The sequence below is a fragment of the Chinchilla lanigera genome, unplaced genomic scaffold, assembly GCF_000276665.1.
Source record: "Chinchilla lanigera isolate Chin_1 unplaced genomic scaffold, ChiLan1.0 scaffold00009, whole genome shotgun sequence".
Classification (NCBI taxonomy): Eukaryota; Metazoa; Chordata; class Mammalia; order Rodentia; family Chinchillidae; genus Chinchilla; species Chinchilla lanigera.
Genome location: NW_004955410.1, coordinates 20,676,926 through 20,704,212, shown reverse-complemented (window position 1 = coordinate 20,704,212; position 27,287 = coordinate 20,676,926). Strand labels below are relative to the sequence as shown.

Genomic DNA, 27,287 nt, shown 5'->3' with positions numbered 1-27,287 from the left:
TGTGTGTGTGCTTTCAATTATCGTGACTTGGCCCAGAAAGTGTTTGGATTAGACTTTAAAAGTTGGGTATAAAACATTCAAGTTCTTTTGCTTTCTCTTGGTGTCACACAGCTGTGAAGTTGTAAGAAAATCCAAACTAGCTTTGGAAAAGAACAGTGTGTGTGTGTGTGTGTGTGTGTGTGTGTGTGTGTGTGCGCGAGAGAGAGAGCGCGCACAATTGTATAACTCGTAGTAGGTGGAGGTATGGCTGCAAGGCCAGGTTACAAGCAGCAAAACACAGAGGTGCAAAGGTGTCTCTCCAGTTGGGACTGCTGAGCTTCACAGGCCCTTAACACGCAGCGGGTGACAGCTGCTCTTGGCGAGCTTGGCAGTAACTGCACTACCCAACTCCCACACAAAGGCTGCCTTGGCAAGGAGGCTGCTAACCACAGATGAGGGAAGGCCTTTCAACTAAGAAGGAAATAAGCAGAAGAAAAGAGGCCTTCATTTGTGGGCACCTGACAAGCTAAATCCTGTTTCTCTTACTAAGGAGTTGGTTTTAGAATCAGAGTATGACCTAAACCCATAAAACTGAACAAAGGAAGAGAAGCGCTGCTTCACAATGGAGTTCTGATAAATAGAAAGGATGCCTGGGGACTATTTGATGCTTTCACACAACGGGGAGGTAGTAATGTATGAAACCTCTTTGGCAGGAAAATGTCCTTATTGCTGACCACATATTCTTATAGGTGAGTGTGTGAACTTTAAACGCCTGAAAGAAGGAAATGTCCTTCACGCTTTTTATTTCACCAGGGCTTTTGCTTTCTGACCTTTCTTGCTGTTTTTAATTTTCAAGTTCTAGGGCCTTGATAGTTCGGGTTCCTTGAAAAGGTGGCTAAGGCAAGCATGTTTAATCTTTGAGCAGGCATAAGGTCTTTTTAGGTTTTCAGACCGGACTAGTGCATTTAGCTACTAGTTAATAAACTGCAAAAGAAGGACAAACATTCCTTCTTTCTTAAAATCTACATTTTTAGGGAAAGAAGACCATTAACAATAGATGCAATAAGTAAGTAAAATATGCAAGAAGTGATAGGTGATGTGAGTTATGGATAAAGAAAAGTTGAGTGGGGAAAGAGAAGCCTCACAATTGTTTACATTTTGATGGTCAGATCAGGCCTCATGGAAAAGAGGATGTTTGCTCAACATTGGGAGGAAGCAGGGAGCAGGTGTGTGGGACTTGGGAAAAGCATTTCCGGGACGGCAGAGATAGAAAAGTCCTGTGCATGAGCATGCCCGGCATGTGGGACGACAGTGAAGAAGCCTATGGTTGTGTGTGAGTAGTGGGATTCAAGGGCACACCAAAGGGAAGGTGTAGGCTCTTTTAGGTCCTTTAAGAATTTTGACTTTTATCTTGAAGGAAGAGGGAGCTCTTGTATGGCTTTGAATTTAACGGTAACTTGGTCAGACTTGTTTAGAAGCTTAAGCCTAATCTGTACTCATCTCAGTAATGTAAGTGCTTCTGTTATCTATGGCAAAGCACATAACGGATATTGGAATTGTAACTCTTGATCTTTTACTCTGTAGGTGTTTTGAGGCACTTCTTCTAATGCCTGTGGGTTTCATTTTGCCATCTTTAATTACACAGGGTGGTTACACTTTCCTGATAATTTACATGAAGTTAAAACTTAAATAGCTTATGTGACTATCCAAGGTTTGCTTAGCTAGTGTGTGATGTGGATAGGGGAATAAACATCTGAACTCTGGCAGTCTGACTCCATCACCCATTGCCCTTAAGCTTCAGAGGACATCAGAGGATAAAGTGGCCAATGCCATTTTTTAAAAAAGTGCCACCCAAATACAAGGATAGCATGATTACCAATGTGCACAGAAGATTGTACCTAACTCAGTTTCACCAATGTGCACACAAGCATATAAATAACTCAGTTTGAAAGAATATTCATTCCAAACATGTTGCTCATATTTTGCCTGTGTGGAGCAGTGCAGGGAACAAGACAGAGCCTTCTGTCTTTCAATGTGTTTCCACAGGGGTGGAATCAGGAACTAATTCTTGCAGTCCTCTGCTTCTATGAGGTATGGCAGCACTTAGATGCTCTTTGAAATAAAACCACATGGATTTTGACCTAGAGTTTAATAAGTGGGTCTGGAGAAGAAAAGATAGTTTAAGAACAGATGGAGAGTTTGACTTATCTGGGTCTGGGTCTGTTTTTAACAAAGAAGGCATGTGGCTGTGTTGGAAGCAAAGTGCCTTCCAGGACTCTGCAGCAGAATGAAATCTGGATCTAAGTGAAATCCACCAAAGAGTAAGGAGTTTCGAGTAAAGCTTATAAGCAGCAGTGTGGCTAGAAGGAGGTGAGTTTGCAAAACCATAATAATAGAACAGAGTAAGATGGAAGACTTGGTTATACACGGAGACAGTACAGCCCTTCTAATACTAATGTAGACATTCTAGCTTCCTCACGAGCACTTTGTTTATGGTAGCTCTCTTCCCCTACTTTTATTTTATACTATCTATATTATTATAGAGAGGTTTCTTAGTACAATGTAGTTGAACTTTGCTTTTCTATCTAGTCTAACAATCTCTGTCTTTTAACTGGAGTGTGTAGGTCATTTATATTTAATTTGATTGGTATTAGGATTGGTATAAAATATTACATTTTGTTATTGCTTTTAGGTATACCAGTTATGCATTTCCTTATTTTGCTCCCTCTGGATTAACTGAGCATTTTCAGCATTTAATTTCCTCTCCACTATTGCCTTACTAGCTGTACCTCTTTGTTTTACATTTGAAAAATTACTCTGGGATTAAAAATATACATTCTTAGCTCATCACAGTTGACTCCAAAATAATACAGTATTATGTAACTTCACATATAATGTATGAATCTGTCAACAGTAAACTGTTGCTTCCTCTTTCCATCCTTGATGCTATTGTAGTCATAACTTCTATCTCTACATATGTTAAAGATGCTGTTATTGTTTATGTTTAAATAAATTATCTTTAAATGAATGAAATAGTATAAGCAAGAGTTTTCTTATTTATCCATATATTTACTGTTTATATCACATTTCACTACTTTGTGTGGACTCAGATTTCCATATGGTATGATTCTCCTGTGTAACAATCATCCTTTAATGTTTCTTATAGTGCAGATTAGTTGATAGAATTTTCTTAGGTTTCATGTCAAAAACCCTTTATTTGGCCTTCATTAAAGAAATATTTTCACCAAGCATAGAATTCTAAATTGACATTTATTTCTTCTTTTTTTATTATAACAACATTTATAAGATTTACCATCTTGACTATTTTTAAGTGCATAGTTCATTTTTAGTATCCAGTTCAGTGGTATTACATATTTACCTTGTTGTGAAACAGATCTCCACAGTGTTTTCACCTTGAAGAACTGAAACTCTATGCCTGGTAAACAATTCCCCTCCATACCCTCCCTTCAGTCCCTGGTAACCACCATTCTATTTCTGTTTTTATGAATTTGAATTCTTTGTGTACCTCATGTAAGTGTTGTCATGGAGTATTTGTCTTTTTGTGCTGGACTTCTTTTACTTAGCACAATGTCCTTCAGGGTCATCCATGTTAGAGGATGTGAAAAGATTTCTCTCATTATTAAGGCTGCCTAATATTATGGCATGTTTATACTACACTTCATTCACTCATTCAATAGGGGACATTTGGCTTGCTTCTACGTCCTACTTATTATGATTAGTGTTGCTATGAACTTGGGTATGCAAATATCTTTTTGAGACTCCACTTTGAATTCTCTTGTATGTATACTTAGAAGCAGGATTGCTCGATCATGTGTTAGCTCTGTTATGTTCTGAGGAACTGCCATACTGTTCCTTAGCATTCATGTCGTTTACAACACCACGAATGGTTCACAAGGATTCCAACTTCTCCATCTCCTTGCCAACATATGTGAGATTTTCTTTTTGTTTTCATAGTAGCTGTTCCAATGAGTTTGAGATGATACCTTACTATGGTTTTCATGTGCATTGTTCTGATGATCAGTGATGAGGAATATCTTTTCATGTGCTTGCTGGTCAAGTATATGTCATCTTTGGAGAAATAGCTGTTCAAGTCCTTTGCACATTTTTTTTTGTCTTTTTGAGATAGGATCTCACTCTACAGTTCAGGCTGGCCTTGAACTCACCTTGTAGGCCAGGCTGGTCTTGAACTCACAGCAGTCCTCTTGCCTCAGCTTCCTGAGTGCTGGGATTACAGGTTTATGCCACCATGCATGGCTGACATTTTTAAAGTTAAACCTAGAATTGTTCGGCTTGTGCTGAGCTATAAGAGTTCTAGGTGTAAACCCCTTATCAAACACGTGATTTGTAAATACCCTTTCCCATTCTGTGTATTACTTTTAATCTGTTCATTGTATCCTTTGGTGACCAGAAGTTTTTAAGATTGGTGCAGCCCCATTTGACTACTTTTGCTTTTATTTCCTGTGATCCTTTGTTTTTCCATTCAGCACTTTAAGATGCTGGTCTTCTGCTTATATAGTTTCTGAATAGAAGCCTGTGATATTCTTATCCTTGTTTTCTGGATTTAATGTGACTTTTCCCTCAGGCTGGTATTATTTTTTAAGATTTTTTTTTTTTTGGTAGTGGGAATTGAACTCAGGACCTTGTGCTTGCTAGGCAGGCACTGTGCCACTGAGCTATATCCCTAGCTCCAAGGTTTTTCTCCTCATTATTGGCTTCAACCAACTTTGCTATGCCAGCCATTAACCAAACCGTCTTCAGTGTGATGGTTTTCTTTGTGCTTTTCCTGGTTGTGGCTTTCTAGACCTCTTAAATTTGTGGGTTAGGGTTTTCACCAACACTGGAATATTCAACCATTATTTATTCAAATATTTTTTCTACCTCTTTTTTCTTTCTTTTGGACCTTCAATTGTCCTTGTGTTAGAGTTCTGAATCTTATGCTACAGATCACCAAGGTTCTGCTACTTTATTCTTCAGTAGTTTTTCTCTACATTTTATTTTGGATCATCTCTACGGCTGTCTTCAAAAGCACTGATCTTTTCTCCTATAGTTTCTAATCTGCTATGAATTCTCTCTAGTGATATTCTAATTTTAGATATAATATTTTTAATGTCAAATTCTATTGACCAATATTTTCTTGAGTATAGCACATATTTTTTCACCTGCTTTTTCTCATTTGTCTAGTCAGATTATAGACCAGAGTTATTTATTTGAATCTTTCAAGAAAGTTTTTAAGGGCAAATGCAAAGTGGTCTTTATCCAATGGCTAATTTTAAACTCACTTCTTACATTGGTCCTTCTGTGGTCTTTACTGACTGCCGCATGTATTCTGTGGCATCAATGTGTTCTCACTGGTGGGAACTTAAAAGTATTCCTGGCCCCATCTGTGTGTGGTCTAGAATTGTCTGCTTGTAACCCTCAGTACATTTATTTTCTGTTCTCTAAAACTCATGTGTGTCATGGTGTCCCATACTCTACAAGTGAATATTTGTATTTAGTCACAGATTCTAGAATTTTCTTTCTTTCTTTTTTTTTTTTCCCAGTACTAAGAATTGAACTCATGACCTTGAGCTTGCCAGGCAGACACTGTGCCGCTGAGCTAAATCCCCAGCCCTCTAGAATTTTCCTAGGCTAAAAATGTCATTCCTCCATTTTCTCAATATTCTGTCATGCAAATGACAGCCATCTTGGCTTCTTGAGCCTTTTCTCTGTCTCCTCTACTCAGTGAGATTACAGTATGAATTTCCCCTTCTTGCTCAGCAGGTCAGAAATTGCCTTCAGGCAAAATCTGGGGCTATCATAGGATCCTTTCATTTCTTTCTAGAATTACAGTTCTCTGTTGCCTGATATCTAATGTTTGACAATAATTATTTCTTCTTAACTGTTTACAGAGGAAGGATAATTCCAGAACTCACTTCTCATTAATGGGAGTATTTTTTCCCTGATTGTATTGAAAACTCTCTTACCATAGACTTTACACACCTTTGGGACAGAGACCTGGTAATAAATGGCACTTCATGCAGGATTTTCAAAAGAGTTGAATCAATGAAGGAAACCTGGAATTAGGTTGAGCCATATAAAATTGACAAATTTGAGGATTTTTATCCTGTATGATTTATATTGATTGAATGATCTCTTTCTACATTTCTGATTTGGCTTAGACAGGGGAGGCAGACTCTAAAAGAAGTAGTGTAAGAGCTCAGCCAAAGTTGGGTGCTTTATGTACTAGATGATCTCCAGTACAGTGAATCTGGAAATATTAGGGCACTTCTGCTCTCTTCATTTTTCAAACAGAGCCCATATCTGTGGCTTTGGGCTTTTACATTGAACTAGTTTTCTTTGGAGAGGAAGCCACTGTCTTTGGTTGGGGTGACAGTTTATTCAAGTATGGCAGTGGATCCTGTTACTCTGAATCAAATGGAGTTGTGTCCCAAGAAAAGAGGTTTATGAAAGAAAACTTCAACCTTCCTCATCAGATTGTCAAGTATAGTGAGCTAGGCTCCAGGACCCAGATCGGGGTTGTGATTGAGCTCTTTGTTAGGAAAACAATCTTATAGGTGTTGGAGACCACACTGAGGCACTGCTGAGCAGGCTTTACAATTAATCAGTTGGCTTCCTATATTAATTTAGGCATCTGTCCCAGACCTAAATGACTTACCTGAAGAGCCAGTGGCTGGCACGAGGAAAAAGAACTCTCCATGTCAATGGTCATGGTAGAGGCTTATAGTGGCCTGTGATACTGTGACATCTCTGACGGCAAGATAATACTGCAGCTGGGGTGCTGACTCCCCCTCAAAATTTCAGGGGCAATACTGCCAACCTTACAGATCAAACAGCTCTCACGTTAAACAAAGATTTACTGCTTGGAATGTCTTAGTTTCATCTTCACAAGTCCTTACTTTCACATCCTTTGCCTCAGCTGTTCCCTGCACTTTTCTCTATCCCCCCCTCCATGTTATGTATCCAAATAAATAGTAGGTAATCCAGAGAAGTTTTCATTTTAGCCACAAGAGTTCTGACCTTGCTGGATCCCTGAACATATTACTTTGTCTATTGTCTTTTATCTTTCATTATACACCCCTCCATAAGATTGCAAGACTGGATGTATATGGATGGTACTGGTTTTGAGTTCATGGTTGTAAAAACCAGGAAAGATAGAGGATTTTGTGACCTATGATGGAAGGTTACAAAACTGCATTATTGTCTCAGTGTTTAATGCACAATTGGAGACTTAAGCTTTGTGAAACCACAGCAAAGGATGATGAAGAAAAAGTTATTGTATTTGCAGATAGTTACCCTGTGTGATTTTAGTTGCATTATTTCATAGCATTATACAATAGAGAATGCACCACAAACACTTTAAAAAAGTGTTTTATAGGCAACTAGATTGCAATGAATTTCCTTTAACATCACAGAATACATGCTTATGAGAATGATTCTGTCAGCTTCTGCAAGAGGTATCAATGAGATGATCCACAGTCTGCTGGCTTTGACATCCTTGCTTTTCAGAGTGCAAATCATCCTTGTTGGCAGTAACATTCACCATATAGGGCTAGATACAAGATGGTTATAGATTGAATTTTGTTCCCCTCAGATTTATGCAACAAAGCCCTATCCTCTAATACCTTAGAATATGACCTTATTTAGAGAGATGATATTTTTTAGAAGTAGCCTAATTGATGTGAGGCCATTAAGGTGGGCCTTAATCTATGATGATTGGTGCCCTGTTAATAAGGGGAAATCTGAGCAAAGAGATGTGCACAGAGGACATTGTGAAGAGAGATAGGGAGAAGAGAGCCGTCTTCAAGCATAAGAGAAAGACTAGCAACACAATCTTCCCTGAGACCCTTTAGGTGGAACCATCCCAGTCAAACACCTGATCTCAGACTTGTAGCTTCCCGAACTGTCAGACAATGGATTTTTGTTGCTTTAGTCACCCACTGTGTGGTGCTTCCTTGTAGCAGCCCTGGCAAAATCACAAGAGGGTCTTTGAGGACTAAGTGCTACAGACTGACAGTTGGGAGGAGGAAGAAGCATAGGAGAAGCCGGGGGCCCCCCTATGTCCCTTGAAACTGATAGAATGTTTTATAGGGTGGGTAATTCACTTCCTTCTGTCTATTTTGTGGATGGATACAAGAGCTCTTATGGGCCAGGGCTTGGTTGGGCCTGACTCAGGGCCTTGCCCCCTGTGGGTTTCTGGGTTCATTCACTGCATACAATTAAGAGTAAAGCCCATGAAGATGGAAAATGACTTTATTTACAATTTGATCTAATTGGGAGGGCAGAGTCTGTCCCCTCTGGAGTGCACAATACTGCTCTGATTTATACACAGGGCAAAGCAGAAACCAGGGGATATCCATATGCATATTTAGTTAAGCTTTGACCAAGTACTGAATCTTCTTGGTGACAGGCCTGGAAGATGGCAATTCATACACGCAGCACGAAGAAGTTTGGAGAACTAGTCTATCTTTAAACTCTAATTTTTAAAGATCCATTTTAACTTCTTATTTACAGTGCCAACCAGACTGAGCAGAACAGGGCCAAGCAGCAGAGCTGGCCAGAGATTTATTAAAGAAAGTATTAGTTACTGCTCATCCTGTGGGGAGGAATTTAGGAGAAGCAGATTGAAGCTTGAATTTCCGGTGTGAATTGTGAGACTTCTCTGACTTCGAAAGATTATTTAGGGTTCATAAGTAGTTTAGAAAAAAAGCACATAAACACTCCGTTTTGCCACTGGTACCTAGGAAACATACTGCAAGAGTTATTTTATACTCTGGGTTTTGAAATATTAGGAGGTGTATGAGACATGAATAAATCTTATTATTTTACTTAAGTGTTGAGGACTTCTAACGGCCTGCCCTATTTCTCTCTCTGCCTCTCTGCCTCTTTGTCTATCTCTGCATGAATTAGGGGGGTGACAGTGCAGGTTTTTTTCATCCCTGACTCATCTTTTTACCTATGTATTTTTTGACTTAATGAAAGATTTTATTGCCTTTAGAATGGCAACTGCCCAGATGTACTAAACAACGAAAGGTGTCCAGATGTTACCTCCCAAACAGTGAGCCTTTATTAATGGTGGAAGCAAAAAGCCTCAAGACACTTACTGGGTGAGTGCGTGGGACTGTTAGGGGGGCCCAGGCCTGTCAGCGAGCTGTTCTCATTGATGTCAGTCCCAGTTCTCTGACCATTGGATAACTTAAAACACACGCAGTCAGTGCTTCTTGCCTTGATTACAACAGTTCCCAGGCTGTGAGGAGTTAAGCCAGAGAGGTTTACATTCATTTTCCTTCTCCCTAGAGACTGTAGGCTTGCTGTTTCAAAGAAAGCTAAATACCACAATGAGCCAACTATTTGGTGAGAAGTTTCTCCTCTGGGAGAGAGCTGTTAGTTGAGGTTCCAGCCTTTCAAATGTCAAATGTTACTCATTCCCTGTTTGGCTCTGTTTGGCTCTGGTAAGTGTGTATAGTCCTTCTTTCTTATTTTAATTTGAGAATGTTTGCTTCCACTGGTAGCTCAGGGAACTTTTACTTGCTGTTTGAAATCTAACCCTGGATCACAAAAGTATGACTAATCCCACTTACTGGAATTTCAGTGTTTTCACCAAGGCCACAGTTTCCACTTCCAATTTTATATAATAAGGGCAGAATCCCAACTGGCAAACATATTCTTTTTCTTTTTGGTTGATGTACATCAAAATATCTACTGTGTTATGATAAAAAGGGAAGTTTCATAATGGTGACTTTTTTCAATTGAAAGAAAACTGTCTCCAAGGATATTTAAAGAGCGGATGGCTCATAATATGAGTGTCCAGCTAAGATATTTACTCAGTGGAGTAATTAAAGTTAACCTTTCAGTTGCTTTTCATCTTCTGTACAGAAAGGATATTAGGTTATCTTTTGGCAAGACCAATGGTATATACAGTGGAGTCACAGTCTGTGGAAAGATTTCAGAACAACATACAAATACTCATGTCACAATAATGACTTGGTTAAGCAATCATTGTGATGACCATTGAAAAGATGAAAGAGTATCAGCTAACTAGAACCAAGTTTCTGTCTTCATCCACAGAGGTCCTTTATTACTTCCTTATGTCCTTAGAGCTCCAAGTAGGGATTTCTGGAATGCTGTTGGGAAGACCTCTGATGAGGAGGTGCTAGTGGAATTGTGTTGAGACTAACCACATAGTGCTTTTGAGGCAACGTCTGATGAGCTAAAGGGGGAATACAAAGACCACTTTTGAAGTCTTAAAGAGATTTCCAAACTCTCCTTCTCAGAACACTCACCTGGAGAACTATAAAACATACCTAGTTACCCCTGCAAGAGTCTGTGGATCGGTAGGTTAATGTATTTGCTCTTTTTCCAAATCATTCTGGGAGCAGCATGACTAGAAACTTCTGGCCTCAACTGTTGGTTTGTGATGTGGCAACAAAGAAATCATTCTGAAATATTTGATCGAATATGTAGGGTCTGTTGAATTTGGCATTAAAGGCAAAACATTTTGCTATTTGTCAAATCTATAGATCATGCCTAAATCTCTTGCTCTTTGTATGGTTTCTGTGACTACTCATGCTCAAACCCTCCTGGGACAATTGACAAGCAGTAAACTGGAATCTTCCTTAGAAAACCAAAGTCCCAGACTTGCGTGAATATCAGAAACACAGGTCAAACTACTGAAAAATACATTTTCTCTAATCTTACTGAATCTTAGGGAGGATACAGACCTCCTTAATCTGATTTTTGACATGCACCTGATTGTGAGAGTTACGGAGCTACTCTAACAGAGAAAGCTACTGATTGAGTTATACAGGATAGTAACTGAAGTGAGAGTGCCTATACAAAAACTGTGTGGTTTAATTACAATGACTATAGCTATTCACTTCACTATGTTATGAGTATGTTTTGTATTTGATCAATAGATATTTAGTAATGTTCATAAATCCTTTGAAAGGGGTGGAAGAGAAATTTAACACTTGGAGAAGATAGAAGCTTTCAGATACTGTTTAACGCAGATCATGCAGTACGGGCAGGATCTAAATGGGTAGTGGGGTAGGACCCAGAGCATTCCAGGTGAAGAGGACAATATGAGTGGAGTGAGTAAGATGGGATCTAGAATGTCATGGTAGTAGGACGGTGTGTTAACAAAGCAAAGTGTATGGAGAGGAAAATAATAGAGGATAAAATTGCACAGGGTAGACTGGGGGTCTAGGGCATGGCTTGAAGTTGCAAGCAATCACGAACCACTGCAATGGTTTTGTGTGTGCACATGAGTAAAGTGATTACTTATTTTGGGAGGATATGCAGAAGATTGGGAGGTGAGGCTGTGACAACAAGCAGAGTGAAGAGATGGAAGCTGATCTTGAAGCATGGTTGGGACAGATTTGGCAGATGCCAATAGAAGTAGCCTGTGCTAGTCAGCTTTTCCATTGCTGGACAAAACACCTGACACCCACAATTTATAGGAGGAAAGGTTTAATTCAGCTCCATAGTTGGTTGGCTCCAAGGCAGGAACTTGGTGGAAAGGTGTGGGAGAGCAGGGTTCATTGCACCTAGGAGTACTCAACTTCACGCCTCCATGACCCACCCAGATACAACCAGAAGTGTGCCTCATTAATCCACTAGGCAGTACCCAAGCCAACCAAGCTGACAATTAAGCTTACCTGTGGCACAGCCTAAATTAAATCTCTTTCCTCTGCAGATTATTCAGACATTTTCTGTTCATGAGTAGGCACCAGGAATGAAGCTGGACACAGACTTTACTTTGGTGGGGGTTTGCCTCAAAATGAGCTCAATTTATGAAAGTAAGAAAGGGATATCGACTACTTACCGATCCTTTCTGTTGACCAAGCCTCTGTTTAGAACTAGCCTGAGCCCTACCGGAAGGAAAGGCTTTAGACTTCATTATATTCTATATTCAGCCCCTAAATACAAAACTGAAACTGAAGGTGGGCAGCTTTGAGCAACTGGGCAGTGCTTGGTTAGCTCTTTGGGCTGAAGGAATATGGAAATTTGTTCTTTGTTTTGTGTTTTATAGATTGGAGGCTTTTTCTTAGAAGGCCTGTCGAATCTTCCCTATAGCTTTCTATTATTCTTTTTGGAAATTCCTAGAGATTATTATTAAGCTCATGAGTTTCTTAGTTTAAATCTCTCTCTCCCATCACGTGTTAAAGACTCATTTCCCTTATCTTTATGAACAATAATAAGAGAAAGATCATTTGTCTGTCAGGCTTTGAAATAAAATAATGGCAACATGACTTTTCTGTAATGACCTGTGAAAGCCTCTATTTCATTACCAAAATCTTTTGACTGAGTGACAGCTGGAAATCCAACTTTGTGCTAATTCTTAGGTTAATTATGTCTCCTACTAACACATGCTTATGGGGGCAATTAAGAAAAATCATGACTTTTTCATGTTATACTACCTTCTGTGTTTCTAATTCTGCTGTGAACTCCTACGATTCCTTCTTTCTTCAGGTGTCTGCTTCTCCATGGGGGAGCCAGAATTTTTTTTGTAGATTATGTTACTTTGACAGGGAAACAAGCATACTCCTCTTGATTTAAGTTTCATTGTCTCTTCTTAAAGCTGCAAACACTGGCAGTGTCGGTGGCTTGCAGGAAGATCCATCCCAGGTGGTCTTTCTACTCCAGGCCTCGGTCACAGTCAACTGGAATCTAACCCTGGGGTTGGAAGGAAAATGCTGTTTACCAACGAGTCCTCAAAGATGTCTGACAGAACTTACAGCAATATTCCTTGACATACGGAGGACAATCCAGTCAAGCTTAATAAATACTATTTCTGAAAGGAAATGACAACTTTTCAGCACGGAGAAACTCTCTGAAGTAGAAGTGTATTCCAGAAGAATGTCATATATTTCACCCTTTTAGATGGAATGCTTAAAAGCTGGGTAACAATGGATTAGACTGTTAATTCATGTTTTAGATTTGGTATTACAGCGCAGCATCTGGTATTTGTTAGTGGTTCACTTCAGGGTTAGTTTATGTCTTTAACAATATAGCTCCTAGTTTGAAAAATCGTTTGAGAGATTGATTCTTATACCAAGTTCTCTGCTTCCTGGGTAATTCGTTTAGCATCAGATATTTTGGCCTTTTTGTTTTTCTTCCAGTGCTAGGAACTCCCAGCAGATGTCATTGTAAGGCAGAAGTTTTTTTTTCTAGAATAGCACATAGCATTGTCATATGTGGGTATTGGGTACTAGATTTAATTCATTCCCCACCAGAGTGAAGATTATTATAAAGATGTGAGACTTCTGGGATTTCTGTCTGCCATTGCATTCGGTGGGAGAATTGCTTCCCCTCAAAATAAATTGCAGAACAAAGACTTGCAGCCTTGCCCTTAAGCATTTTATGGGATATCCCCAGGGGTCCCACCTCCTCACCAGGCATGGGACAGTCTCTGCAAGGCACAGAAACGCAGCAGGGAGGAGACAGAGGCACAGACACACTCTAGGTGAGGGAGTTGGGATTTCAAAGGAGGCAGCCTCATTGATTCTAGACCCCTTGCCCTTTGTACTGACGGGAAAATACAAAAGGGCCTATATGCACGTGTCCTTTCCAGGCCTGACGGCACATAGCCAGTCTTTATCTGAAGAGAAGAGGAACTTCCTAACTTATTTCATGGATATCAAATTCAGTTTGTTCCAGGCAAGGCCAGGACAAGTGGCTCGTTTGCTATAAATGTAAATAAAAGTCAATGCAAATTCTCATTAGTTTTTATGAAGACATATGATGAGACATTTTTGCTTCTGGTAAAGATCTCATTCTGTTACTTTTTGATACTGTAAGAGCTCCTTAGTTACCTATCATTTTCCCTTACTTGATTGGGTGTTTTAAACAACAATCCATTGAGAAAGCCTCTTTTAACAAGCCAGAACTATACTTTGTAGGGAAGAGGGTTAATGAAAAGACTAATTGCCTGGAACTTTTGAATACAATATATCTAGAAATGAACTATTCTATAAAAAATTCAGACAGGCCAAAGGAACTTCAAAGATGGTGGGTAGGAAGGAAAATATTTGTTTATTTGTAATACTAGTTGAATAGGATAACTAGCACCAGTCATTTTAAATCTAGATCTGTACAGACCTCTCCCAGGAAGTTTAAATGAAAGCTATTTTCCTCAAGCATTTGGTTTTATAATGGAAAATGGCATGATCAGTTTGAGAATAATAGTTTGGGAGAAATATTTATCTGGGTAAACATATCCTGCAGTAAATAGAACAAGAAGGAAACGAGATTCAAATTGTCATTCATTTTCTACCAGGGAAATTTCATTATGGTAGGTTTATGCAATTCATATTTCAGAGAAAGCAACATGTTCTAAAAGGATAAGAATAATGACTCCCGTGTAACCTGAAGAGGTTTCCATTGCTGGGGTTAAGCATGTGGGGAGAATTCTCTATGCAACTCTAGGCACATCTGAAAACGGGATTGGTCTCTTAGTTTTGCAGGCACATGCCAAATTCTATTCCCTGTCTGTCAGTCGGATATTGTTTTGGGGTAAGATCTTACATAGTTTTGGCAGAGAACCTCTTGATTGCTGCTGCTGGGTGAGTGGCTGGAACTGACATGTCGGTTCTCCTGGATTTTGTTCCAACCTTAAAACATAATGACTTTAGACAGTGTGGGGTGGGAGAAAAAAGTGCTGGCTTTCAACAATATTGTTTCCAAAAAACTATTAAGAAGAATTTTGATTGTCAGGCAGCTTGAGGTACTAAAGAGGGTGCTAAATCTGAATAATCTTTCTTGAAGAAGAAACGTTTAAAAGTTTGGAGAAAAATTAAGCCTTAGTTGCATTGCTTTTTCAAGAATTCTTTGTGGTGGTTTTGTTGTTTTTTTTTGAGACAAGGTTTCACTATACAGTTCAGGCTGGCCTTCAACTAGCTTTGTAGTCCAGGCTTTCCTCAAACTTGCAGTGATCCTCCTGCCTCAGCCTCCCGAGTGCTGGGATTACAGGTGTGCGCCACCATACCTGGCCTCTGTGGGGATTTTTGAAGCTTGTTTTTTGGGAAAAACATTGAAATGGAATGAAATCTAAAATCCGGTTTCTACCTTACACTTTAGATGCTCTAACTCTAATTGTACTTCTTCGATGAAGCTAAATTTCAAGGCTACAGTCCTAATTTAAAGTGGTAAGAGAGGCCCAAATGTTCTAATATTTGGTTCTGTTACTTCTTAATCTCTTTCTGAAAGATGCCCTATTTAGATAGCTGGAGCTTTTGCCATGTGATTGTATTGTGGCTGGACAGATAGCACAGGCCCCACACACGAGGCTGTGGCTTGCCTGATTGCTGTACTTCCCACTAAACCTGACATAGCTTTTCACTGTTGGAGTGAAAATGCTATTGTTTCAAGGAAGGAATAAGCAGTGGACTCTCAGGGCAAAACAGAATGAAGGTTGTGATGAACCACCTACCCTTTTCTTTTAACCTTTAGATGGTAGACATTTTGGTACCACCTTCCACGAATACACATCTTGCTTCATTCAGCTAAAGAAGGAAAAAGTCTGACCTCAGCAGCAGTGGCAGCAACATGAGGCACAGCCAAGGCCACAGTGAGCACGGACTCACCTAGACGCTTGTCCCTGCCTGGTGCTCTGAGCTCAGAACCCCCCTCCCCACAGCGTCAGTCTAATTCTCACGAGGTCCTCATGAGGCAGATCTGATTATAATCTCCATCCTACAAATGAAGAAACAGATGTTTCAAGAGATTATCTAATTTTCCAGTTTTTGGTGGAGTTTTTGGGGTCTTCTATGTAGAATACCATGTCATCTGTGAATAATGATATTCAACTATATTTTTTCCTTTGTTTAATTGCTTTGGCTAATGTTTCTAGAACTATATTGAACAGGAGTGTTATAATGAATATCATTTTCTTGTTCCTGATTTTAGAGTGAAAGCTTTCCGTTTTTGACCATTTAATATGATGTTAGCTGTTGGTTTGTAATAGATGGCTTTTATAAGCTTGAGGTAAAGATTATTGATTCCAATTTTCTGTAGGGTTTTTATCATTAATGTGTGTTGGACTTTGTTCAGTAGTGTAGCAGGATACAAAGTCAATGCTCAAAAATCAATGGCATTTTTGTACACAAGCAACAAACTCATAGAGAGAGAAATTAGGGAAAGCACACCCTTCACAATAGCATCTAAAAAAATGAAATACTTAGGCATCAATTCAGCAAAGGATGTAAAAGATGTGTACAGTGCAAATTACAGTAGCCTAAGAAAGAAAAGTTCAAGGGCCAGGGATATAGCTTAGCAGCACAGCGCCTGCCTGACAAGTGCAAGGTCCTGAGTTTGATTCCTGGTACCAAAAAGAAAAAAAAAAGAAAAAGAACAAAAGAGAAAAGGAGATTGAAGAGGATATCAGAAAATGGAAATATATCCCTTGCTCTTGGATAGGAAGAACGAACAGTGAAAATGGCCATGCTCCCCAAACTACTATACAGATTTAATGTAATTCTTATAACATCAGCATACCTCACAAATCTAGAGAAAACATTCCTAAAATTCATTTGGAACCAGAAGAGACCTAGACTAGGAAAAGCAATTCTGGGCAACAAACACATGTCAGGGGGCATCATAATCCCAGACCTGAAATTATACTACAAAGCTACTGTGATAAAATCAGCATGGTATTGGCAAAAAAAAACCCCAAATGAGCTTGAGGATCAGTGGAGTAGAACAGAAGATGCAGACACAACTACAGACCCACTCAACCACCTTATCTTTGACAAAGGGGTCAAACATTGTCACTGGAAGAAAGTCTCTTTAATAAATAGTGCTGGAAAAACTGGCTCTCCACATGCCAAAAACTAAAACTAAACCCATGTCTATCACCATGCACTAAACTAAAGTCAAAATGGATCACAGATCTAAATATTAATTTAGAAACACTAAATTTATTGGATGAGAAAGTAAGTAGAAATCTGGAAGGCATAGGTGTAGGCAGAGACTTCATGAACAAGACCCTGATTGCAAGGGAAATATTATAAAGACTCAACAAATGGGATCTCACCTTATTAAAAAGTTTTAGCACAATAAAGGAAATCATGAAAAGACTGAAAAGACAACCTATACAGTGGGAAAAATTATAGCCAGCTTTTCCTCAGACAAAGGACTTATATCTAGAACATATAAAGAACTGAAAAAAAAATCAGACTCCTCAAATTCAAAGACCCAATACAAATATGGGCATCTGAGATAAATACATTCTTTGCAGATGAAGACATAAAAATGGCAAATAAATGCATGAAAAAATGTTCAACATCATTGGTCCTTTGAAAAGTGCCAATTAAAACACTGAGATTCAGTCTCACCCCATTCCCTAAGAATGGCTATCATTACAAGGTCAACTGATAACAAATGCTGGAGGGGCTGTGGGGAAAAAGGAACTGTTCTCCACTGTTGGTGGGAGTGTAGACTGGTGCAGCTACTGTCAAAATCAGTGTAGAGATTCCTTATGAAAGTAGGATTAGAGATCCCATTCTGCCCAGCTATCCCCCTTCTGAATATCTTCCCATAAGAATTAAAACCATCATAGCACAGTGATATATGTGCACCCATATTTATAGCAGCACAATTTGTAATAGCTAAATCTTGGAAACAACCAAATGCCCATCACCCAAGGAATAGATTAAAAAGATGTAGTTTTTTATTACAGTAGAGTACTACCCAGCCATAAAGAAGGATAAACTGGAGACTTTTATAGGTAAATGGACTAGATTATTTTATAGGTAAATGCAACTAGAGAACATACTCACAAGTGAAATAAATCAGACACATGTGTGTAAACATCATATTATCTCAGTCTGAAAAACTGAACAAACAAATAAGATCCAAAATGTATAACAGATATTATAAATTGGGAAGAAACTGTCCAAAAGAGAAGACAAACTGTGATAGGGGAAAGAGGAAAGGAAGAAAGGGAAAAAGAAAAAGATATATTTATACACAAGATAGTTCAGATAGTTATACAGCTTAGTTTACTGAGAAGCAAAGTTTGTGCCAATATTGTTTGGACAAGATGTTATGGTTTGGGGCTTATTTTTGCATGGGGGAACAATATAATACAGGACACATATTTTATAAGATTATTTATAATGGTCACCCAAAGGACAATATGCAAAAAAGTGCAGGAAATCTGTCCACATAGTAAGACCAAGGAATCCAGCTAAGGGCTTGGATCCCACAGAATTTTCCTGCGTGAGTTCAGCTGAAGACCTGGAACTCATAACAATGCCTCCCACGAATCTAACTGGAGGCCCAGAGCCTATGACAATGTCTCATGCAGGCCTGTTTCATGGATCTGCACTGGGAAGGCCCAAAGGTCAGTGGTGGAATCCAGGAAGTCTGTGCCAGTGGGATGAAGGGTCTGTGCTAGCAGGCTGAGGGATCCACTCTAAAGCCAGGAAGCGACACTCAAAACAAGAACCAGAACTCTCCCCAAAAAGTACCACAGCCATGCTCAGCAACAGTGAGGTTCCGAGCTCCTCTGAAGATCAGGACAGCTGAGTTCCCATCAGGAAAGCCAATGCAGCAAGCTTCTCTAAGAAACTGAGCTGTGCACCTTCTTCCCCTTTGGAGGCGGAAACAATGCTCAAAGTGAGGGCCAGAGCTGCCCCAAAGTGAACCCAAGTCATTCTCAGTGCCCACAAGGTCCCGAGCTCCTCAGAGGATGAAAACAGCCGAGTTCATCAGGAAAGCCAGCATGACAAGCTCCTCCAACAGATCCAACAGCTCCTTACAGCTTCCACCAGCTCCCAACAGCCTTTCTCTGCTCCCAACAGCCTTTTCCTCTTTTTCTCCAGTTCTGCCTCTTATGCTGCTGGCAACAATCCCCAGGGGGGCCTCCAGCACCCAGCACCACGCTTACTCAGTTCAGCTGGGGGTTATAAGTTGACCACCAGTTATCAATCCACTACCCAAGATATTGTGTCTATACCTTGTACTTTCAATAACTACTATGAAGACAACAATACATAACGTATTAATTATTGTAACTCTGCTACTAACCAGTTTTGAAGAAACTGCTCAAAAAGGAAAGAACAACTGGGATGCGGAAAAGGAGAAAAGAAAGAAAGAAGGAAGGGAAAAAATATATATATACACACACAAGATAACTAAGATAATTGTACTACTAATTCCTATTGGCTTATTGAAAGGAGCAGATAATGTTTATTTGTTTGATCAATCTTGCATGCCTGTGTCTGGTAATCTGGGCCACTACTTTGAAGATAACCATACAACAAGCATTGTTGATTTCCATTTTTGTATCGTTTTTATCGTTTTGTTTTTGTCTTTTGTTTCTGTTACTTTGTCTTTGTTCTTTTCTCTTTAAAATAAAATATAAGATAAATAATAAACTTAAAAAGTAAATTTTCCAGAACCACCAATCTTTTCATCTCTTTGATCTACACTGTACCAAATACTCTTAAATTTCTTTTGCCTATAGATTTTGTTTTCTCTGTCTGTCTGTCTGTCTGTCTGCCTCTTTCTCTCTGTTTTCTTTTGAACATCTAGCTGTGAAGGGAAATCAGGTACTCTGTTTTTCTGACTTCATGGAATTTATTTATGAAAATAGAACAGAATATAGAATATCATAATCAGTTCTTCAAAGTACACAATTTAATATGACCCAGTACATGAATTTAAGTAAGTCATTTTATCATATCAATTAGATTTTGGTGGGTCATCCTCCTGGAAGAAAATCCTGTGTGGGAAACATCACGTTTATGTACAAAAAGTAAATGGTAGTTATTAATTATTCATTTTGCAGATATATACTTTGTCTACAAAGGATTAACTACAGGGACCTTTTAAATGTTTTCTTCTCCCTCATTTGCTGTTAGGTAAATGGATTTGATCTCAGGATTTGGGGGGAAATAGAAAATGCATGTTTTTGTTGAGAGTAAGGTAGTCTGTCTGCCTGGGGATATATGAGAACTCTATGCTTTTGACTTGATTTTGCTATGACTCTAAAATGGCTCTAAAAAAGTTTATTTTTTTAAAAAAAGGATTTAGAATTTCAGCTGTGTAACTCACTTCTTATGTGATCTATAGTTATTTATGTCCTTGAATCTTAGTTTTTTATTCTTAAAGTGAAGATAATAGTGGATCATTGACCTGTCAGTCTGTCCTCTTGGTCCATTATGCATATTCACAAAAATGATGGTTCCTTTCTTTATAAAATTCCCTTATGCCACACTTGAGGGACCCTGCAGGTTTAGAGCAGAATAGGGCTGAGCACAAGGGTGCTTCATCCTTGTCTGGCGAATTTTCCATAATCCTGCTCACTTCCCAGAGCCTCACACTTCACACAGTGAAATGCTTGGCTGTGCAGCTTGTAGCTCTTTGGATCCACTTCATGGGGGTTACTCACCAAGTCATTTGACAAAACCTTCTGGGCAGATTTTACTTGTGAAGATCATCCCTGGCAAACTATAGCAGACACATTTTTAAGGCTCTATTCAACTTCACCACACCTTTCCCCAGGGCCTAAAGCTGCTCAGGGGCTCTCTAAGAAGTGTACGAAGGAGCAGTGGGGCTGTGGTTTGTCAGAGCCCAGCTGTGCTCTGCAACGCGGTGAGGCTTGAAGACTACTGGCTTTGACAGGCGAAAAGCTGTGTACTTTAGTCATGGATGAGCCACTTCCAGCAAAGGATAACTCACTCATCTCCAGAATGGTGCAAAATTATTTAATTGCAAAATGGCTTTTTCTGGTTCCTTCTGACTTTATTGTTTTGATTCTCCAAATTGCAAGCACATCCACTTTATGTGGTGGAGAGTTTTATCCTCTTGGCCTCAAGAGCTGCTCTGGGAAACTGATGGAAACCGTAGGCCTGCTCCTTAGAAAACATACACACACATAGGAGCTGCATTCACGGAATGCCTGCAGCTGGGGAAAGATCTTTGACATCAGTAACAAAAAGAAGGCACTGTAAATGTTTTGACTGCAAAGAAATGTTGAATATTTGAAGTGTTTAGTTATGCTTATTATACTGATTTGATCATTTCACAATGCATACAGGTGTTGAGACATCGCATTGTACTCCATAGACATATAAAAATATTACTTATCAATTAAAAATAAAACCAAAAACTTTCAAATGCACACAAAAGTACCAAAGCTAATATTGAAAAGAAAATAAAGTGAAATACTAAACACTTGTTGAGGAAATGAAAACCACCAAAATGGGTTACTTTCATGAAAAATGTTAATTTTAAGGGGCTGTTTCTTATTGCACTTGCACAGGAGGAATTCAAGGCCGCTCTTAGATACTATGACCAAGAGGGGCCATAAGAACTATCTCAGCAAACAACCTCTAATTCTGTGAAACAAAGGTAGCTACTATTTTTTTTTTTTTTTTTTTGGTTTTTCTCTGGTACCAGGAACCGAACTCACGACCTTGCGCTTGCCAGGCAGGCGCTTTGCCGCTGAGCTAAATCCCCAGCCCCAAAGGTAGCTACTATTTAAATATTTATTGAAATAATTTTCCTTAAAAGAGTATAAATCTCTTTGTATTTCTTACATCACAAAAATAGTACAGATGCTTCAAAATGATGTTTAGAAAGGGCAGCATGCAGTCTTACATTGTAGAAAAAAGACAGAATGCATCAGGAGGGACATCTTTGGTGGGAAAACGGAGTCTGTAGGTGGCCTGATGCACTGATCCTGGGGAGGACAGTGTAAGAGGCTGTCTGAGATAAGGGAAGAGCTAGCTAGAGTTACATGGAAGACTGTGAAAAAGAGATTGAAGAAAATATTACTTTCTAAGAACATAAAAATTTTACATACAGGAAATAGTCATAGGTTACAACTTGCTTAGCAGTGAGAAGTTGATATAGTCTTGGAAGTTTAAATAAAATAATGGGAAGGGGATGGGTAAGAAAACTGTCAGATTTCATTATGAGTGTTCAATAGATTATAATTAAAATTAATAGATGATAAATTATAAATTAAAATTGATCAGTAAAGAAATACCAGCATAAGCACAATTTTTAGAAATATGGAAATAAATATTTGGAAAAATTTATAGTATTCATTTGGGGCTTGAAATTAGAGAGCAAGAAATGTTAGGCTGGGACAAACTTTTTTTTTTTATACATGACTCTTTAAGAAGTACATATGTAACAGGTTTGCAGTGGTACATGCTTGTAATCCTAGCACTCGGTGTAGCTGAGGCAGGAATATCACAAGTACAAGCCTAGCCTGGGCCACTTAGCAAGACTCTATCCAAAAATAAGTCAATAAATAAAGAAGATCTTGGTATGTAGCTTAATGAAAGGATCCAGGTTCAATTCCCAGTACTGGGAGGAAAAGAATAACAAAACAAAACAAAACAAAATTCCCAGATCTTTTTTTTTTAAATCAAGTTTTCCATAAAAGCCATATATTTGAGTTCTCTTGTGTTATTATAACATCTCAAAATATTGGGCTCCAATTCCTCAAAAGTTAAGCCTCTCTGGACCTGAGAACTGGCTGCCACCTTAGGAAGGGAGGGTGTTCCCATTTCTCTTTCTCAGCCAGCCCCAGTAGGGTGTGCTTTGTTGTGCTGAGAACACTTGAGATCAACTTTCTTAGCAAATTTAAGTATATTATTCAGAATTGTTAAGTAAGGTTGCATTGTCATACATTTGGTCGCCAGAATTTATTCATCTTGTATAACTGAACCTTTGAGCCCTTTGACCAACATCCCCCAATTTCCCCTTCCCTTTGTTTCCATAAGTTTGACTATTTCAGATTCCAACAATAAAGTGAGATCATGCATTGTCTTTGAGGGTCAGGCTCATTTCACTTACTGTTCTTCAGGTTCATGTAATGTTGTTGCAAAGGGCAGGAGTTCCTTCTTTAAGGTTGCATAATATCCACTGTGTGGATGTGTGTGTGTGTGTGTGTGTGTGTGTGTGTGTGTGTGTGTGTGTGATTGTGTACATCACATTTTCTTTACCCATGCATACACTAATAGTTGATTTAGGTTGTTTCCCTGTCTGGACAATTGTGAATAATGCTATAAAGAACATGGGCGTGCATATAACTTTTTGAGATACAAAGAGATGGAATTGCTGAATCATAAGTTAGTTCAGTTTTTAATGTTTCTAGCAATCTATGTACTGTTTTCCATAATGACTGTAACATTTACATTTCCACCAGCAGCACACAGGAGTTCCTTTCTGCATTCATTCACCGTACTTCTGAATTTTTTATAATAGCATTATAGCAAGTGTGAGGTGACATCTCTTTATGGCTTTATTTTGCATTTCCCCAATGATTAATGATTATAACCACTTTCTCATGTGCTTCTTGGCCATTTCTCTGTGTTCTTCTCCAAAACATGTATTTAAGTCCTTTGCCCATTCTTTAATCAGGTTATTTTTTGTGTTAAATCATAAGATCATATATTTTCCATGTTAGCCACTATCTTTCTTTGTCCTTCTACAACAAAATACCTGAGACGAGGTAGTTTACAAAGAAGGGAAATTTATTTTTTACAGTTCTGGAGGCTGGGGAATCCAAGATCAAATTATCAGCATCTGGCGAGGACCAATTGTATATCCTCATCTAGGAGAATGTGGGTAGACAGAAAGATGAAGGTAGCATCCTCTCCACAAAGAAGTTGTTTCCTTTGCCTTGCAAAGGCTTTTTAGTTTGATGCAATCTGATTTGTCTATTTTTGCTTTTGTTGCTTGTGATTTCAAGTCAGATTCTAATAAAATGACCAGACCAATGTCAAGAAGCTTTCCCTCTATGTTTTCTTCTTGTAAATTTATAGTTTCACGTTTAAGTTTAAATATTTAATCAATTTTAAGTGGATTCTTGCATGTCATACAAGGGTTCAATTTCATTCTTCTGTATATGAGTTTTCCAGTCACCTTTTCATGAGCCTTTTAGTGATACTGACTGTTGAGAGTACTTGTTTGACATTTAATAAGCTCATTTATTTTTATTGCAATTTCTATTTAAGTCAAGTATATTTTATTTAACATTTTTATGAAAGTCACATACATTAAGATATGCTATGATCCTATCATATAACATGCTCCAACTACTTATTTCTACAGTTATCCCAAAGGAATTGAGTTCATCAAAGAGAAATGAGCTATTTTTCAAAGAGAAAAATATGATGATTTATCACTTGATGTGTTATTTTCTATAGTACTTGAGCTAGTTTAAAATTAAAAAGTGATAATTTAAAAATAATCTCATGCATTCACCAATTTATTTTGAATATCCATTTATAAATGAAGTGGCATCTTTTTTCTCTTTAACACTGCATGTAATTTTTTGCCAGGGATTCTAAACTTTATACTTTTATTCAGTTATATTTAAAAGTACATAAGCTTTCTAAAAGCAACTATTTTATCTTTCATGTTTATACATGTCTTCAGTGCCTAGAACAATGTTAGGCACACAGTAGGGCCTCAATAATACTTTTTGAAGGAATAAATGGATGAAGAACATCAAACACCTCCAATAAGAAGTCATTAGGAGCAAGAAGTGTTTATGAAAAGCACAGATATTTTACTAGGTATCCATCATGCCATTTTTAAGCACCTCAGAACATCTGAAAACTATTTTTTATATGTAAGAGAAGTTTTACATCAAACTGAAGATTTTTGTTTTGTAATAGTCCTTCGTTGTTCCTCAATTCCAGTGCTGTTGACCAGTGTAAAATTAATGTGGGTCACCCTTGTTGACTCTTAAAAGGAGAAGAGGAGTACACGGTGATGCATGCTGCAGCGACCCATGAGAATGACAGTCCAGATCAGCAGAGTCCTAGCCATCCGTGAGCCTGTTTGAGAGTCAGGAAGTGTGGCATGCGGAGCCCTCGTGTACGCCACACACAGGGTGGAGTTGCTCAGGCCCGCTGATAAAATAGCTGTCTGTAATATAGCTCTGACTTTGACAGAACCCTGCTCCTTCCTTCTTTTTTATCTCACAGATAAAAAGTAGGGACTCAGCTTCCTTTTCCTCTGTGAATCTAAGGTTAGCTTGGGAGTAAGAAGAGAACACTTCTTCCTACCCCATTAAATTCTTCCTGTTTCTTGACTCCTCGAGCATTTTGGACTCAAGAAAACACCCTAATTCCGAGTTTTGACAGACTTAGGTTTGAAGCTTTTCCCAACATATGGGCTCAGGCAAGGCACATAGCAGCAGTATCTACTACATCCCCGTTGTGAATGATTGAGTGGGACATCATTTAAAGCTCTTGCACAGTGTCCAGCAAACAGAAGCACAAAGCTGATTTCTTAATGCTAGCCATTCTTTGTGGGGTGAGATGAAATCTCAATATTGTTTTAATTTTCATTTCTCAAATGATTAATGATGCTGAACATTTTCTCATGTATTTATTTACCATTTGTATTTTTTTATCTAAGAAAATTTATCTCAGCTGCCCATTTTTGGATTGGGTCTTTGAATTTGGGGGGTTGATGCTTTTTAATTCTTTGTATATTCTAGTTAGAAGACCTTCGTCTGAGGGACAGTCAGCTAAAATTTTTCCCAGTTTGTGGGTTTTCTTTTTACTCTGCTGGTGATTTCTTTTTTTTTTTTTTTGGTTTTTCTCTGGTACTGGGAAGGTGATTTCTTTAGATGAGCAGAAACTTTTCATTAGGATGTGATCCCAGTTGTTGATTCTTTAAAGTATTTCACATGCAGTTTCGTTTTTGTTCATGAGCTCTCTGTCTATGCCTATGTCTTCAAGATTTTTACCTAATTTATCTTCCAATAGATTTAGTGTTTCTGTTTTAATGTTGAGATCTGTGATCCATTTTGACTTGAGTTTGGTGCATGGTGATAGACTTGGGTTTATTTTCAGTCTTTGGCAGGTGGCAAGCCAATTTTTCCAGCACCATTTATTAAAGAGGCTATCATTCTTCCAGTGAGTTTGTTTGGCCCCTTTATCAAAGATTAGGTGGCTGAGTGTGTTTTTGGTTGTGTCTGTTTCTTCCAGTCTGTTCCATTGCTCCTCAAGTCTGTTTTTTAGCTGGAACCAGGTTGATTTTATGACAGTAGCTTTGTAGTATAATTTCAGGTCAGGGATTGTGATTCCACCTGACTTGCCCTTGTTGCCCAGGATTGCTTTTGCTATTCTGGGTCTCTTCTGGTTCCAGATGAATTTAAGGAATGTTTTCTCTAGATCTGTGAGGTATGCTAATGGCAGTTTAATGGGAATTGCATTGAATCTGTACAACAATTTTGGTAGTATGGTCATTTTCACAATGTTGTTTCTTCCCATCCATGAGCAAGGAATATTTTTCCATTTACTGACATCCTCTTTGATCTTTTTTTCAGAGTACTGTAGTTTTCATTGAATAAATCTTTTACTTCTTTTGTTAGATTGAGTTCTAAATATTTCAATTTCTTGGATGCTATTTTGAAAGGTATGGTTTCTTTAAATTGCCTCGCAGTCTGTGTGTTGTTTGCATATAGGAATGGTATGGATTTTTGGGTGTTGACTTTGTATCCAGCTACACTGCTGAATTTATTGATTAATTGAAGGAGTCTTCCTGTGGAGTTTTTGTGGTCTTCCACGTAAAGTATCAGGTCATCTTCCATGTAAAGTCCTTTTTCCATGTAAATACTTTACATTCCATGTAAAGTATCATGTCATCTTCCATGTAAAGTATCATGTCATCTTCCATGTAAAGTATCATGTCAGTAAATGGAAAAATATTCATGTCATCTGCAAATAGTGATAATTTTATTTCTTCCTTTCCTGTCCTTATTCCTTTTATTTATATCTCTTGTCTAATTGTTGTAGCTAATGCTTCCAGCACTTTGTTGAATAGGAGTGGTGACAGTGGACATCCTTGTCTTGTTCCTGATTTTAAAGTAAAAGTTTTTAGTTTTTGTCCATTTAGTATGATGTTGGCTATTGGTTTGTCATAGATGGTTTTGATCAGATTGAGATAAAGACCATCTATTCCTTTTTTCTGTAGAGTTTTTATCATGAATGCATGTTGGACTTTGTCAAAAGCTTTTTCTACATCTATTGAGAAGACCATGTGGTTTTTGTCTTTGGCTTTATTGATGTGGTGTATAACATTAATTGATTTGTGAATATTGAACCATTCTTGCATTCCTGGAATGAATCTGATTTGGTCATAGTGTATGATTTTCTTGATATTTTGCTGCATTCTATTTGCTAGTATTTTATTGAGTATCTTTGCATCTATATTCATTAGGGAGATTGGTCTGTAGTTTTCTTTCTTGCTTGGGTCTTTCTCTGGTTTTGGTATCAGTATAATACTTGCCTCCAGAAATGAGTTAGGGA

General features: G+C 38.3%; 2 long non-coding RNA genes across 5 annotated transcripts in view; one reads left to right on the top strand and one right to left on the bottom strand.

The window, feature by feature from the left end:
- Positions 1 to 426: 426 nt before the first annotated feature.
- LOC106147804 overlaps positions 427 to 27,287 on the top strand; it is a 98,497-nt gene continuing 71,636 nt past the window's right edge. The window contains exons 1-2 of one of the 4 annotated variants that reach the window (XR_001232778.1): positions 427 to 728; positions 8,996 to 9,104. This is a non-coding gene — a long non-coding RNA (uncharacterized LOC106147804). The remainder of the gene's footprint in view (positions 729 to 8,995; positions 9,105 to 27,287) is intronic. The other 3 variants (XR_001232777.1, XR_001232779.1, XR_001232776.1) reach the window with 3 other exon arrangements.
- Positions 12,477 to 27,287, bottom strand: part of LOC106147805 — a 23,492-nt gene continuing 8,681 nt past the window's right edge. Inside the window, exon 3 of the long non-coding RNA XR_001232780.1 lies at positions 12,477 to 12,672. This is a non-coding gene — a long non-coding RNA (uncharacterized LOC106147805). The remainder of the gene's footprint in view (positions 12,673 to 27,287) is intronic.